The 16,950-nt window shown below is 39.2% G+C and overlaps 1 pseudogene; it reads left to right on the forward strand.

The window, feature by feature from the left end:
- Window positions 1–15,929: 15,929 nt before the first annotated feature.
- On the forward strand, window positions 15,930–16,691 carry LOC122116845 (annotated as a pseudogene).
- Window positions 16,692–16,950: the final 259 nt, after the last annotated feature.

A 16,950-nucleotide genomic window follows, 5' to 3' on the forward strand; every position in this document is an offset into this window, starting at 1 on the left:
CTGTGTCCCCCTGAGTGATTAGGATTACACCTAGGCAGTGTCTGTGGTAGAAACAGTCCTTTCATCTCAAATAGCTTATGTTCGTATTATACAGAATGTCACCATCTATCTATCTTATACATTGCATCTTAAATAAGAATACTACTTTTAAACAGATCTTTGAAGGCATTTTAGGAACACAAATGAACACAAATCATTTTGCTCTGGTTTACATGGCAGCTAGCCTGTGAGACATCAGTGACACAGTGACCCTGAGATCCCTGTGTGCAGATCAGTTTCTCACTCTATGCACACAAGAGATCTTTTCTTTTTAAATAAGATTTTTCTTATTGTGAAAATACTGTGCAGAGGGGTTACAATCACATGAGCAAGGTAATGAGTACATTTCTTATCAAGCATTGTTGCCTCCTCCTTTGTTTTTCCCTACCATCCCTGCCTTCCCCATTTCCACAACTACATTTCCCTCTCCCCTCCCCCACCACACTCCCCAAATTATACCAACATCAAATACAGTGAAAACAGGTGTTATACTGTGGGAGAGGGACATATAAACCAACAAAAAATTATGTGGTACCTTATAAATACATTAGAAACAATTGCAAGAAAGAAAGAAAACACTTGTGTTCCTATCTTGGGGTTCATTTCGCTTAACATCATCTTATCTGACCTTTTCTGCTTGTCTCAGATATACACTAGTTATTGCAAATAAGGGAAACCATGGGACCTATGTTTCTTTGGGCCTGGCTTACTTCAATTAATAGAATTTTGCCCAAGTCTTTCCATTTACTAACAAATGGGGCAATTTCATTCTTTCTGAAGGAGGCATAGAATTCCATTGCGTATATATACCGCATTTTATTGATCCATTCATCTATTGAGGGGCATTTGGGTTGGGTACCTATCTTAGCTATGGTAAGTAATGCTGCAATAAACATAGTTGTTAAATTAATTACTAGGTATTTTATTTTTTGTGGGACTATTACATATGGAGTTGCTTTCCTAATTTCAGCTCCACTTTTCTCATTGTTGGCATACAGAAAAGCCATTGATTTGGGGGGTTAATTTTATACCCTGCTACTTTGCCAAAGTTTTGAATCAGCTTGAGTAATTTGGGAGTGTAGTCTATGGGATTTTTTAAATATAAGATCATGTCATCTGCAAAGAAGGAGAGGTTTATTTCTTCTTTCCCTATTTGGATCCCCTTTATGTCTGCATCTTGTCTCATTGCTGTAGATAGGCATTCTAATACTAGATTGAAAAGAAGTGGAGAGAGTGGATATCCTTGTCTTGTTCCTGATTTATGAGGAAATGGCTTTAGTTTTTCACCATTGAGTATAATGCTGGCTGTAGGTTTGTCGTATACAGCCTTTATTGTATTGAGGAATGTTCCATGGATTCCTAATTTTTCCAAAACCTTCATCATAAAGGGGTGTTGGATCTTGTCGAATGCTTTTTCTGCATCTATTGAGATAACCATGTGGTTCTTACTCTTGCTCCTGTTCATGTGATGAATAATATTAATTGATATGCGTATATTGAACCAGCTTTGCATCCCTAAAATGAATCCTGTCTGATCGTGGTATATGATTTTTTGGATGAATTGTTGAAGTCGATTGGCCAAAATTTTGTTGAGAAATTTTACATCAACGTTCATCAAAGGGATGGGTCTATAATTCTCTTTCTTTGATGAGTCCCTGCCTGGTTTTGGGATGAGGATTATGATGGCTTCATAGAATGTGTTCGGTAGTGAACTTTCTCTTTCAATTTCATTGAAGAGTTGGAGGAGTATTGGTGTGAGCTCTGCTTTGAAGGCCTTGTAGAAATCAGCTGTAAAACCATCTGGTCCTGGACTTTTCTTAGCTGGGAGGTCTCTTATTGCTATTTCTATTTCAATGCTTGTTATGGGCCTGTTTAGATGGTTTAACTCATCTTGGTTTAGTTTTGCCATGTCAATATTTGCTAGGAAAAGGTCCATTTCTGTCAAGTTCTAAAACTTATTAACATAAAGTTTTAAGAAGTATTCCCTTATAATGTTCTGAATCTTGGTTGTTTCCTTGGTGATGTTTCTATTCTCCTCTCTGAGTTTATTTGGGTGTTCTCTTCTTTATCTGATAAGATTTGCTAAGGGTCTGTCAATTTTGTTAAGTTTTTCGAAGAACCAACTCTTTGTTTTGTTCATTCTTTCTATAGTGTATTTGGATTCTAATTCATTTAATTCTGATTTAATTTTAATTATTTCTTTCCATCTACTGGATTGGACTTTATCTTGCTGCTCTTTTTCAAGGAGGTTCAGATGTCTCATTAAATAGTTGGTTTCAGATCTCTCCAATTTGTTGATGTAGGAACTCAGAGCTATAAACTTGCCTCTGAGTACTGCCTTTGCTGTGTCCCAGAAGAGCTGGTAATTTGTGTGCTGATTTTTTTGAATAGGATGAACATTTGAATTGCCTTTCTAATCTCTTCCTTGACCCACTCATGATTCAACAGTGTGTTGTTCAGCCTCCATGTGTTACCGGACTTTCTTTGGTGGCTTTTGGTGTTGAGTTCTAATTTTATTCCCTTGTGGTCTGAGAGAATGCAAGGAATAACTTCAATGTTTCTGAATTTGGACAAGTTTGCTTTGTGGCCTAAAATGTGGTCTGTTTTAGAAAATGTTCCATGTGCTGCTGAGAAAAGCGTGTATTCTGATGCTGCTGGGTGAAATATTCGGTAAATGCCTGTTAAGTCTAGTTGATCTATGCAGTTGTTTAGATCTGCACTTTCTTTGTTGAGTTTTTGCCGAGTTGATCTATCTAGTGGGGAGAGTGGTGTGTTAAAATCCCCTACAATTAATGTCTTTGGATTTTTGTGGGATTTGAGGGAAAGTAGTGTTTCTTGGATAAATTTGGGTGCTCTGTTGTTTGGCGAATAGATATTTAGAATTGTAATATCCTCCTGAAGGAGAGATCCCTTAATTAGTATGTAGCGACCTTCTTTATCTCTTCTCACGAGTTTTAATTTGAAGTCTATTTTATGTGATATTAGGATTGCAACTCTTGCCTGTTTATTGGGGCTGTTTGCTTGGTAGATTCTGTTCCAGACTTTTCCATTGAACATGTGTTTGTTTTTACGGGCAAGATGTGACTCCTGGATACAACAGATACAAGCATGTTGTTTTTAATCCAACTAGACAGTCTATGTCACTTAATTGGAGAGTTAAGTCCGTTAATGTTAAGAGATAGGACTGAGAGGTATTTGAGAGTTCCTGCCATATTATCCACCTTCTTGGGTGCTGTGAAAACTGGGTTCTTCCTATGGTTCTTGGATTCTCAGTTTGGGTGCTGTTTCTTGGCTTTTATTGTGGTCTTGTTGGTTTTCTATGTGTAGGTAATCTTTAAGAATCTTTTGTAGGGCAGGTTTGGTGGAGATGTACTGTTTCAATTTTTCAATTTTTAATATGGAAGGTTTTTATTTGGCCTTCAGTTATTAAGGAGAGTTTAGCTGGGTACAGTATTCTTGGTTGATAGTTGTTTGTTTGTAGGGCATGGCATACATCATTCCAGGGTTTCTTGCTTTGATTGTCTCTGCTGAGAAATCTGAGGTGATTCTAATTGGTTTCCCTTTATAGGTGATTAATCTTTTCTCCTTGACAGCTTTAAGGATCTTTTCCTTGGTCTGAATTGATCCTGTGTGGATTATAATGTGATGGTGGGATGTCCTATTCTGGTCTGGTCTATTTGTAGTTCTAAAAGCTTCTTGTATTTGAATAGGCTTATCTTTTTGCATTTTGGGGAAGTTCTATGCTAGGATCCTGTTAAACAAATTTCCTAGACCATTAATTTCTTTTTCTAGGTGCTCCTCTACACCCATTATCCTTAGATTAGGCCTTCTGATGGTGTCTTCCAAGTGTTGGACAGATCTATCATATTTCTTGGACTTGTCTTGAATGGTTGTATGTCCATTCTCTATAATATCTAGCCTGTCTTCAATCCCCGAGATTTGATCCTCTGCATGGTCTAGCCTGCTGTCAAGACTTTCTTTTTTTTGTGGGGGGGGTTTGGTCTTGGGGCCTGAACTCTGGGCCTGGGCGCTGCCCCTCAGCTCTTCAGCTCAATGCTAGCAATCTAACTCTTCAGCTCAAGGCTATCACTTGAGACACAGTGCCACTTTCGGCTTTTTTCTTTTTGCTTATGTGGTGCTGAAGAATCAAACCCAGGGCCTAATGCAAGCGCTTTACCACTGAGCCACCTTCCCAGCCCCTGGTGTCAAGACTTTCTACTTTGTTTTTCAATTCTTTCCCTTCAAGTTGGTCAGCTTTGATGGCTTCAAATTCTTTGTTGAAGCTTTGTTTTAGATTTTGTATGAACTTCTTTACTTCCTTAATTTGGTGTTCAGTGTTTATTCTCAAATCACTTAGTTGATTGGTTATGGTTTCCTTGGACTCCCATTCCTTCTGATGGGTTCCATTCAGCATTCCCTTTATGGTCTCTCTGACTTCCTTCAGCTCTTTGTTAATGGATCCCATGAATGCCTTTAGTGATTTTTGTGTATTCTCATCCTGCTCTCTCAATTCCTGTATTACTCTTTGCTTAGCTTCCTCACGTTCCTGCCATTCCTGTAGTTCTCTTTGAGTGTTCTAAGCCTGCTCTTGCCATTCCTGCCTTTCTCTTGAGTATTCTCAAGCTGCTCACGCAAATCCTGTATCAGTTTTTGAGTAGCTTTCTCACGCTTATGATATTCCTGTATAAACCTTTTGCCTCCTCTCTCTCCCTATCATGCTCCTAGAGAGTTCTTTTTTTTTTTCAATCTTTTCATTTATCATGTTTGCTAGCAGTGTTTGTAGAGCTATTTGGGAACGCTCCTCTGGATTATTCATTATCTGTTCTGTCCCCGGATTATCATGAGTGGGAGTTGAGATACCCGGACTTGCCATTTTTCTTGTGTTTTTCCAGCTTACTCTGCCCATTTGGGATGAAAATAACACAAGTTTTGTGCTAGAACACTAACTTAGGGTAAGCATCAACCAATGTCTCTATTTGCACAGTCAATAGTCTGCAGATACAATCTATTTCAACAGATACATCTATTCAACATCAAACAACTGTATATTAATGTGCTACGAACCGCAAAGAAGAATTTGGTAAACCAGAAATTATTAGTTTAGGAAGAGATGTGAGTAGAAAATAGGAATAGAGTGATGTGGGAAGGCACAGGGAGAGTTAAGTTAACTAAGTCCTAATGTCAAAGCAGAAAATAGGTTAGATAGGATAAAAGTAGAGAGAGAGAAAAAAGAAGAAAGAGAAAGGGAACAAAAAGAGACCAGAAAAAATAGAAAAGTAATAATTAAAAATATTATACAGATGCAAAAACAAACTATTCATAGAAGGACATGAATATAGTGAGAGAAGGGGAAGGATATAAAGGAGATGTGAAAAACTTAAAAATAAAAATACTTAAAATAATATATAGGTATAAAGAGGTAGTACTGCTATTAAGGAATTTAATTCTAAGACGTTTTGGATTGAATAATAAATTTGTGGATTAAGTGTGTACACAATGGGGGATAAGGTCTAATAATCGACTATGGGTTTATCTGAGGATGCACAGAACAACAATTAAGTCACATAAAGAAGAATGAAAGAGAAGAAAAGTTGAAAAGGATAAGAAAGAAAGAAAAACAGATCAGAAGTTCAGTAGAGATAAATCAAAAAAGAAAGAAAGAAAGAAAGAAAAACGCACACACACATATACTCCTAAAATAAAATTCTAAGAGGAAAAAAAAAGTTACTAGAAAACAATTGTTTTTTCAAAAAAAGGTAAACGTTAAAGATTTAAAAAAAGTTTTAGAAATTTTTTTTTGTTTTTTTATAAAACGTACAAAAAAAAAAGTTCTTTGTTTTGGGAGGGTTGGGGTGGGAAAAATCCTGTATCTCCCTTGTGACTGTAACCAGCCTCTTGTTGGAGCATCTGGTCTGTTGTGTTCCTGTGGCTTGGTTGGTTTCTTAAGTCAGTTTGTTTGAACAGGCAGAAAAATGCTCTGCTTTACCCAGGGTTTTGCGATCCTCCTCCTAGGTTAGTTCAATGGGAGGCAGATATGCTTTGAGTATCACAAAAGAGGGAGATGGCTTTTTCCACAAGTTTGGAGATGCTGTGGTGAGGCTAGGTTCTGGGTAGAGTTGAGGCCTTTTAGCAAACAGTAGCTTTTCCTGGGGAGTGGTTTGTGAGAGACTCATAGAGCCCAGCCTGGATCCATTCTCAGGGTTTATGTTTACTAAATTTCAATTGATTGTCAAGGCTGCTAAAGGGAGGGGCAGCCTCTGGCTCTGATTACCCGGTGAAGAAAGCCACTCCTAGGGCTGGTGCCCCAGCTGGGTGATTTTTCCCTGGGTGGAGCTGAGTCTGGAAGGTCAGGTAAGGCTCTTTTGACCTGCTAGATGACTCTAGATTTATTCCAGGGAATGAGTTGGAGCTAGCAGCTCAGCCGAGCTTTGTTGTTGTCCAAGATGGAGATCTCCAGTACTGGGGGGGGGGGGGGGGGAGGGGTGGCCTTCCCTCCTCTGCTCCCTGAGAAGGAGTGAGGACATCAGGCTTCTACTCATGCCGAGTCTTGGTTCCTGGGTCGTCTCTGGTCTGGGAACTGCAGGATGAAGATGTCTGCTCCTTGTCAGTTCTTGCTGGTGTTGAGTAGAATCCGCTAGCCTGCCGCATCTGGCTCCTTTGTCCGGGACTGTCTGTGATTCAGGTATGGCGACTGCAGCTGCCACTACCGCTGTCACCACCGCGTCAGCTGCTGGCAAGTGCTCAGAGCTGTCTCCTTGCATGGATTTTCCCTCTCTGGCCTAACTCTCTGTCCTGTGAAGGCACTCTTGGTGTGATTCTCTGGCTTAGGATTGTTCACTGGAACTCTAAAACTGCTTTCTATGCGAGAGCTTGTTTAGCCTCCAGCTTCTTCTCCACCATCTTCCCTTCAAATTCTTTAAGACATTATAATTTCCCTAATTTCACAGTATTGTGAAATAGTGATGCTAGTTAAAGTCACAAACACATTCTAACTTTCATTGGACAAATTGTCTGTCGTGGTCAATAACATTCATGAGTTCTATGAGCTTTGACAATACAGTATTTCTTACACATTGGGTGATATGTACCTTTCTTTTGTTTTGCATAGTGTCAGCTGTTCCCTCTTTCCCACTTGTTCCCTCCCTCTCATCGCTGCCATTGAGTTGCTTAGTTCATTTTGATCAATGACCAGTATAGCTGATGGGTCCAGTTGTTTTATGTTTTTCCCTGATTCCCTCTAGTTCTATGTCTTCCTCCTGGTTTCCCTCTGGTGTGCACATATATACAATATGTGTGATCAGCAGCATAGTTTTATTTAGTAGTGATTTGACCAAATGAGTGGAAGTCCTTTGTTTCCTTTTTTTTGTTCTTCTTAATATGATATTTATTTTGAATTTTTTTTTCAATTGTGAGTCCTTTGTTTCTTAAGCCTTGTCACATTTGTCGTATCACCTTTAAGTTTTGGATTTAACATCCACTTATCAGGGAGTCCATGTGCCATTTGTCTCTTTGCTTAACTCCCTCAACATGATTTCTTCTACCTCCAACCATTTCCCTGCAAATATCATTATTTTGTCCTTTCTAATGGCTGCATAATGTTATATTGTGAATAGATACCACAGTTTTTGGATCCATTCATCTGTGGTGGGACATCTGGGTTGCTTCCATATCCTGGCTATTGGGAACAGTGCTGCAATATACATGGAAGTGCATGTGTCCTTTTATACTGGTGCCTGTTGTTCAGGATAGATGACTAGAAGTGCTATGGCTGGGCCATAGCGGAGGTCAATATTTAGCTTTCTGAGGACACTCCAGACTGATTTCTAAAGTGGTTGTATAAGTGTACATTCCCACCAGCAGTTCCTCTTTCTCTGTATCCCCTCCAGCATTTGTAGTTGGCTGACTTGAGGATGTGGGTCATTCTGATTGGGGAAAGGTGATATCTCATGGGTGTCTTTATTTGCATTTCCTTTACAACCAGGGATGGTGAACATTTCCTCATGTGTTTCTTTGCCATTTTTAATCTCATCTTCTAAGAAGTCTTTCTTTACTTCCCTTACCCATTTAGAATTGGGTTGTTAGGTTTGGGAGGGATTAATTTCTTGTGTCCCTTGTATATACTGGATATTAACCCCATGTCTTATATATTGCTGGTAAATATTTTTTCTCAGTTAGTTGGTTGTCTTTCTAGCTTGGTTGCTATAGCTTTAGATGTGCAGAAACTTCTTAGTTTATGGTAGTTCCATTTGTCCAGTCTCTGTCAAATTTGTTGTGACCCTGGGACTCTGTTCAGGAACTTCCTGCCTGTGCCTATAAATTCAAGAGTCTCTCATACTCTGTCCTGCAGTAGTTTCAGAGATACAGATTTGGTGTTAAGGTCTTTAATCCATTTTCAGTTGATGTTGGTGCATGGTGATAGGCTGGTGTCCACTTTTAATTTTCTGCATGTAGCCTCCCAGTTTTCCCAGCACCAGTAGTTGAAGAAGCTGTTTCTTCCACTGTATGTCTTCGGCTCCTTTGTCAAATATCAACTGACTATAGGCGTGTGATGTTATTTCTGGATCTTCTCTTCTATTCCATTGGTCTTTGGGTCTGTTTTTGTGCCAGTACCATGCTGTCTTTGTTAGTATGGCTCTATAGTAGAGTTTGAAGTCTGGTATCAAGATCCCTCCCATGTTGTCTTTTTTGAATAGAATTGTTTTAGATATTCTAAGTCTTTTGTTGTTACATATGAATTTTTGGACCGTTTTCTGTATTTCAGAAATGTACATCATTGGGTTTCTAATAGGAATTGCATTGAATTTGTGTATCAATTTTGGCAGTATGTCCATTTTCATTATGTTAATTCTGCTATCTAAGAGCATGGAAGATCTTTCCATTTCTTTTTTTTATCAGGCAGGAGAATAAGTTTATTTACCTAACTGCTGCCCCCACCACACCCCCAACCCCATGCATGGTGCAGAAGCATGGCTGAAAAAGAAGGTGGGGGGGCGCAACCCACCTCTGGGCCAGGACTTATCTGGGCCAGGGAGAGGAAGAGTTGTAGCCAGGTCGGGGGAAATGTATGCCACACTGGATCTGGATGTGACCTCAGGGTCTGGGACCCTCCTAAGGTCAGATGGGAGGCATGTGACCAGAGGTGGCCCAGGATGTGTCCTAGCAGGAGAGGAAGGTGACTGCTTCCAGGTCTGCCAGTTACGTGGGTAATAGATACTGGGTGGAGACTTAGTCAAGAGGGAGGGAGGTGTCCCTGTTCAGACCTTACATTCCAGCCTTTCATAATTATGAAAATGGGCAAAGATTCTCTCTGGCTACTTCCTGCTGGCAAGGGGCATCAGCAGTAGGGGTATTAGGATGAGATGTGGTCCCCTCTGGGAGAAGGCAGCAGGCAGCAGCTGTCATTTGGTAGGTGTGAGTCCTTAGATGATGTCTGGAGGAGGCAAATCTCTTGGATGAAGTCTGGAGGATCTCATGAGGGAGAGAGGGGCATGGAGTAGGTAGTCAGGATGGTCTAGGCAGGAGTGAGTCCTGTCTTCCAAGCTGGAAGAGATGAACAGGATCTGGACTTCAGGTAGATTGGCTAGTGCTGAAACACAAATCCAAACTGAACAAACTTCTCCCATGATGCCAAGATGGTGCATCCACCACATGGTCAATGCTAGAGAGAGCAGAGTAGAAAAGTGGTGTGGATGTGGATGTGAAGGCCAGCCATGTTGTTGGTGAAAAATCTCCTGTGATGTCTCCAGGCAGTTTGGTTTGCAGAAAAGGGGTGGTTAGGAAATTGTAACATTTCCAACTCAAAAACCCCATCTGAGTCAAGGCACCATATGTAAGGTATATTAAATAGGTAAGTTTCATTACATATCCAATGAAGAGAACACCACAAGCTATTTAGGCAGAAGTTTATTTCCTGAATTGATACCCTGCCGTGCATGGTGGAAAGCATGGCTGTAAAGGAAGTGTGTGTGGGGGGATCTTTCCATTTCTTAGTGTCTTCTATAATTTTTTTACGTTTTTATAGTTCTCATTAAACAGTTCTTTTACATCTTTGGTTAGGTTAAGTCCTAAATATTTTATTTTTGGGGGTGTTATTGTGAATGTGATTGCTTCCTTTATTTCCCTCTCTGCTTGTACATTGTTGGTGTACAGGAAGGCGACTGATTTTGTGGGTTGTTTTTGTATTCTGCTACTTTGCTGAAGTAGTTTATAATTTCTAAGAGTTTGGGGATGGAGTTTTTGGGATCCTGAAATTAGATTATCATCTCATCTGCAAAAAGGGATAGTTTAACTTCATCCTTCCCTATGTGGATCCCTTTAATGTCTTTTTCTTGCCTTATTGCTGGCAAAGGGTTCCAGGAATATATTGAAGAGGAGTTGAGACAGTGGGCATCCTTGCATTGTTCCTGATTTTAGGAGAATTGGTTTTAGTTTTTCCCCATTAAGTATAATATTCAATCAACAGTTTTTTAAACCAAAAATTTTTAAATGAAACTAGGCAGAAAAAAGAGTTCTTCAATTTTTTTTGAGGGGTGGAATCTTGTGTATCCCCTGTGTCTGTAAACAGTCTCTTGGTGGAGTCTCTGCTTTGCTTGTGGTGTTTGGTTTTCCTGTGGTTTGTTTAGTTTCTTAAATCAGCTTGTTTGAGCAGGCAAAATGAAGCTCTGCCTTACCCGAGTCTTTATGACAATCCTCTCAGGCTGGTTCAGTGGGAGGGTAATCTTCTTTGACTATCACAAAAGAGGGATGTGGTTATTTTCCCCACCTTAGAGTTGTTGCACAGGAGCTAGGCTGCAGGCAGCACTGTGGAAAGTCAGCAATCAGTAGCTTTCTCCCAGATGGACTAGCTGCTGAGAGAGTCAAGCAGGCCAGCCTGGAGTTATTCTCAGGATTTACGTGTAACAAATTTCTAATTGTTTTACTTTTACCCTCCAGCAGCTGGAGTTGCTGCCTATGCTGCATGAGTAGGTTAGCCTCTGGGTCTATTTACTCACTGAGGAGAGTCTGCCCTGCCCAGGTGGAGCTCACTCTGCTTGGGAAGGACAACTTTTCCCAGGGGTGGAGCTGAGCCCCACAGGTCAGTCTCCTATGACCTGTTGAATGGCTCCTACTGACTTATTCTAAGGCCTTAGTTAGATGTTAGCTGCTCTGGCCTGGTCTTTCAAAATATCAAAGATAGAGTTCTTCTCCAGGGATGAGGGATGAGCTACCATTCCACTGCTGCTCTATGAGAAGGAGTGAGGATGTCTTGAGGATACTAGCATCTTTCCCTTGGTTTCTGGGCCATCTATGGTATGTGACTATCTATGGTCAGCAGGATGAAGATTTTCACTCTTTGTCAGTTTTTACTTGTGGTGAGTAAAATCTGCTTTTACACTGCCTCTGGTGCCTTTGTCCTGGACTCCTTCTGTGGATATGGTGGCCACAGTAGCAGCTGCTGCTGTCACCGCCATAGACCCTAGAGTGCTTGAATCTGTCTCTGGAACCAAGCTGCCTGAAGTTTTCCTCTCTGGCCAAACTCTTTGTACTATGATGGCATACTTGGTGTGACTCTAGCCTTAGATTTGCTTCTGGAACAGTAAAACTTGTTTCTACCTGAGAGCTTATTTAGCCCCCATGTTCTCCTCTGCCATCTTCTCCAGACTCTCTTGGTTTACGTCTTAACCTGCAACAACTTTTTCAAAAGTTAATGCAAAGAATAGAAATAACGATAGAGAGAACATCTGAAGAGACAATTCTAAAAATGATAAATAAAACATGACAAAATCTACAAAGCAGCGTGATTTTATCATTTAACATATACCCCATATATTGCAAAAAAATGTCCTTGAAGATAAACTTCTCGACCCTAAGAAAAATATTGGCAACAAATAAAATACATGTACGTAAGGTGTGACTGAACAATCATCTCACTCTCGCTCTCTCTTTCTCTCTGATCATACACACACACACCTGTACACACACACATGCACATAGACACACATACATAGACACACACACACAATGGATTTTTTTCCACTGTAAAAGAAGGATGGTTTCTGTGAACGGAAATGAAATGATACAAGTATATATTGTTAATAAATTGAATAATTATTTGGAATATATTTCATACAAAGTAGAAGAAAAACGATTTGGTATTCTAATATAAGTGGGAAAAACACCCTAAACTACAAGCATAAAGGAAGAGAATGTGCTACCCAGTAGCTGTGATACCCAGCAATGTGACAGATGGATTAGAGATGTGATTTTTCTTTGAGCAGGACTTCCTTCATTTGGTTAATTCTCACTTGGGGTAAAATATCAAACTTACACATATACAAAAGGAAAAGATGATGAGAAAAATAAAGGAAGTTGAAATTATGATTCTTTAAGAGGAAAAGGAAAATGTGAAAGTCAGAGAGAATATCTTTGAATAAGAATACACTCTCCTGAATGATTAGCTAGCCATATAGTCAGGTCAGTAGGTAATTTATTAAAAATAATATACAAATGTAATTCTTGAATATCAGGTGAACATAATTTGATATATTGAAGTTTGGACTTTTATTTCTCAAATAATGAATTAAAATTATAAATTAAAGAAGCACCAATCATAAAGTTTTCATCTACAGGACCCCAAATCTCTGTGACCAGAAATGTAATTGAGGAAGAAGAGCTGAGACATTAAATAGTACATCATAAGAACACTGAAGAATTCCTAAAACATTTTGTATTCTTTCATTTTTTTGGAACCAGGAAGCAACATAGTATGTCAAGCACCATTGTCATCTTCATACATAGTGCTCATCTCATAACAATAGAAAGGGTTTTCTTTTTATTCAAATAAGATCATGAAAGTACATGATTTAGGAAATCAATGGTTTAGGGAAGATAACAGGGCAACTCCTTCCTCTATGATCATGAAGCAGGTGTTTCCCAGATCCCAGGAAATTAACAATTGAAGAAGATGAGATCCAACTGGAACTGAGAATTTGAAGACAAGCTTTCCTCTTTGACTATCATTTCTTTCTACCCAATACATCCCAACAATGACCAGGGAAAACATTAGCCAGAAACAGAGATACTGCCTGTTAAAGCTTTTGGAATTTAGTCTCTGTGAAATCAAATGGATTATTGAGTCATGACACATAACAAAAGAAAAACATCACATCCTAGGATAAGTTCCTATATCCACCACTGACAATATTTAATAGAAGTAGGACCATTTCTCTCGGGATCTAAACACCAAGAGCATTTTTGTCAGCCTTCACGAAAAGTTCTTGCAATAATTCTATATTAGCTAGAAATGAGACAAGTTACATTGTATATACGGAGGTCAAGTGTGGCTGTTTGTAAACAATGTATTTGGTGTTTAGGGATTGAATGGGGTTAGCAGTCTATAAATTCATTGTTACTAAAGATTTCTAATTTATGTGTGGGTGGCTACTCAGGTTTTAGCATTTCAATTAACTTTCAGAAAGCTTTTGTCAAACTTGAATTCTTTGGGCCTTTAACTTTTAAGTGATTAACTTCCCTTATCTCTCCCTTCTCTTTCTTCCAGCTTTCAAAATTTAGGATGATTGTTTTTATCATCCATCAGAAACAAAGAGTAAACAGAAAGTCTAGCACAATAAAGACTAACTGAAACTCTGGAGCCCCAAGTGCAGTGACATTGAAGTGCAACCTAGGGAGCATTGGCACGGAGGATTTCCAGGTCTTCGAATGACAGAAATGCTGGTGGAGGTCCAGTTCAGAGTCACTAACATCTAACTGAAGACTACCTCTCACAAACTCATTTAGCCATAGTCCTAGATTATTCAAAATAAAACCATTCAAGAATTTTATGTCTAGAAAAGGATGACATCAATAGAAGATGATTGAAGAATTATATCCCTCTAATCTATATTGTGTCCTTCCAATGCTGTTACAAGGAGGAAGAAAGTTTTCAGGTTACTTCTTCCCACTTGACCACAAGAAAGGACACATTTTCCCAAGGATTGCTCATGTGTTTGGGATGTTTGCTTATGTATCAAAATGATTTTGGTGGTTTACACTATCACTCATTTTTTTGTTAAGTTATTTCTTTCTCTCAAAAGAGTTTCTATGTTGTTATGTTTCCAAAGTTTGGTCCCCTGAATTCACAAAGCTAATTCACAAAAAAATGACATTAGTATGTTGAAGAAAATAAAATAAGGCTTATTATTTGTCACATGTCAAATGAGAAGAATAGTGAAGATTTGAAATCAAAGCTCTATTATCCTACTAATCAGAGAAAAGGACCCAGTTTTAAGAGGCTGCTCAAGGTGTCTGCTCCAGGCTACATGAAAGATGTCCATCCCAAGACTAAATGGTAGCACAATTGGTTCTTATCTCTTGGTTTACTGTTGTCACATCTCTTTAGTTCTGTGTTTGTCTGACAGAGATTTAATAACTTCCTGGGTTGGAGAGATGAGAGGTGATTGTCCTTTTGGGTTGAAAGTAAGTTAAACTTGTTTTCCCCATCCTGGGCATGCAAGAGAGAAAGGGGAAACAAATGCAAGTTTGAATTTTTAAACATACAAATTTGGCCTAGGAAGAATAAGGAGAAGGGAGAGGAAAGGTAGAGGAGAAGTAAGGCAAAAATTTACATTGGTGTAAAAACCAGTTTTGGGAATTCTAGAACCCAATGGAACAATGCACTAAATAGATATGTTATGACTTGATTATGGCAGAAGAATCAATGAATATATTACAATATAAGTTTTTTAGTAAAAAAAATTAATGAACAAATGAACAGATAATTCCTCAGGGAATTATAGGTTAATTTAGTGATTACTATGGTAAGACTGTGTATAAAAATCTATAAAGGAAAAGATATAAATAAGCTAAAAATATTTGAAAAATAACTCAAAATGAGATTTACTTTTGCATTAAAGAGATGTACTTAATCACAATCAGGTAAACACATATAAAAAGCTGTTATACAGGAAAAGAGAATCTTGAAGAAAATTATGCCTATTTGCACAGGAAAATTCAATAAAGTCCTGGATTAATTTTATCATTAACATTTGAGGTTAGAATATAGTAGAATGGCATATGTGACAATCAAGAGAAAAGAAAAGCCAACCAAGAATACTGTATTCACGATCCCATACCTTAAAATTGAAGGCAAAAAAATAACATTGTTTTTCTAACTGCAAATGAAGGGAAATTGGTATCTGCAGACATACTCTGGCAGAACAAGAAGCCATTTAGAACCAAAGGAAGTGATAGGAAGGGCGCTGAACCTATGAGGGGAAAAGACCTCAAAAGTATTTCAGAAACAAGAAGCTGAAACCAAATAAAAGTTCTCTCTTCAATGCATGTGATGGTCAAGTCTAGGAAACAAACTATAATGCCACATGTTGGGAATGTCACCTAGGGATACTACAGCCTCTGGTATGTACTGGAGGAGGGGGCCTTTGAGTAACTTGATACTGAATTCCATGGTTTGTCTGAATTGTATATCTGTGCTAAACATTGCACATTTAATTTTTGCTCTCTACATTACATGTAGTTTATACTAAGCAAAATAAAATGACCAGACCTAAACTTTAAAACAAATGTCTAGAAAATAAATAAGAATGATTCAATATTAATGGAAATGCATCCTTATCAAGAAAACTGTAAAACATACCAGACATGGTTGAAGAATTAGGCAGCAGACAAGAGCAGGAGGAATCATGAAGGCATTCCCTTTCCAGGGAACACACATTAGATTTCTCTTGCTTTACTTGGTCCCAGTTAATGTCATTTGCTCACAGGAGAGGCCCCACCCTCCCAGTGTCTGTTTCCATTTCACCTGACAGTTTGTCTCTCACCATTGCACCCACCAGGACATTTGCATATTGCTCCTTAGGGAGGAGCTCCCTTGCAAGTCCAACATAAAAGCTCAGCTCTAAGCTTGCTTGGACTGACCAGCACTGCTTACTCTCAAAATGAGGTGCCCTGTTCAGCTCCTGGGGCTGCTCTTGCTCTGGGTATCAGGTAAGAACACACTAGAGCTGAGGAAGGAGATGGGGAGCGGCTGAGCTCTGCTCCCCATGTGTGTTATGTCCACTCCTGCATATTTGCTCTCTTGAATGGAAATGTGGATATGTATCTTTGAGAGTGAGGAAGATTCCAGAAGGAACAAAGACCCATGCTGTTTTTCAAATTCTGGATGTGTGTGTGTGTGTGTGTGTGTGTGTGTGTGTGTGTTCATCATGTATTTAATGAACATTTTGTTGGATGAAACAAAAATAAAAAAAATATAGGGTGCAATAAGATAATTGTGAAAATGGCTCATGATGCTGGTAACCAACCCTGTCCACTTTTCTAATTATTTTAGGATCCAGTGGAGATGCTATATTGACTCAGACTCCACTCTCTCTGCCTGTCACCCTGGGAGAGCCAGTCTCCATCTCCTGTAGGTCGAGTCAGAGTCTCTTATATAGTGATGGAAACACCTATTTGTACTGGTTCCTACAGAAGCCAGGCCAGTCTCCACAAGCCCTAATCTACTTGGTTTCCAACCAATATTCTGGGGTCCCAGACAGATTCAGTGGCAGTGGGTCAGGCACAGATTTTACATTGAAAATCAGCAGGAGGCTGAGGATGTTGGCGTTTATTACTACTTTCAACATACACATGTTCCTCCCACACTGATAGAGCCCTGAACAAAAACCACCCTGCCTGGTGTAGCAGAACTGTCACGTGTAGCCTTTTTTAGGAGCAGCACAACAGCTTTTCTGAGTGAATATGAGAGCAAGAAGCTAGAGAAGTCAGGATACTAAGACACTGTTGTGCTCTCTGAACCAAGCATTTCTGATACCCTTTAGGATATTGCAGCAAAAGCCATGGAATTGCACAGGCAGCCATATGGCTCCTTTGGCTGATGGGATGATAATGCATCATATGGTTTAATAAATACTCATT

This window comes from Dipodomys spectabilis, unplaced genomic scaffold, assembly GCF_019054845.1.
Source record: "Dipodomys spectabilis isolate Male_0828 unplaced genomic scaffold, ASM1905484v1 ptg000137l, whole genome shotgun sequence".
NCBI classification, from domain to species: domain Eukaryota; kingdom Metazoa; phylum Chordata; class Mammalia; order Rodentia; family Heteromyidae; genus Dipodomys; species Dipodomys spectabilis.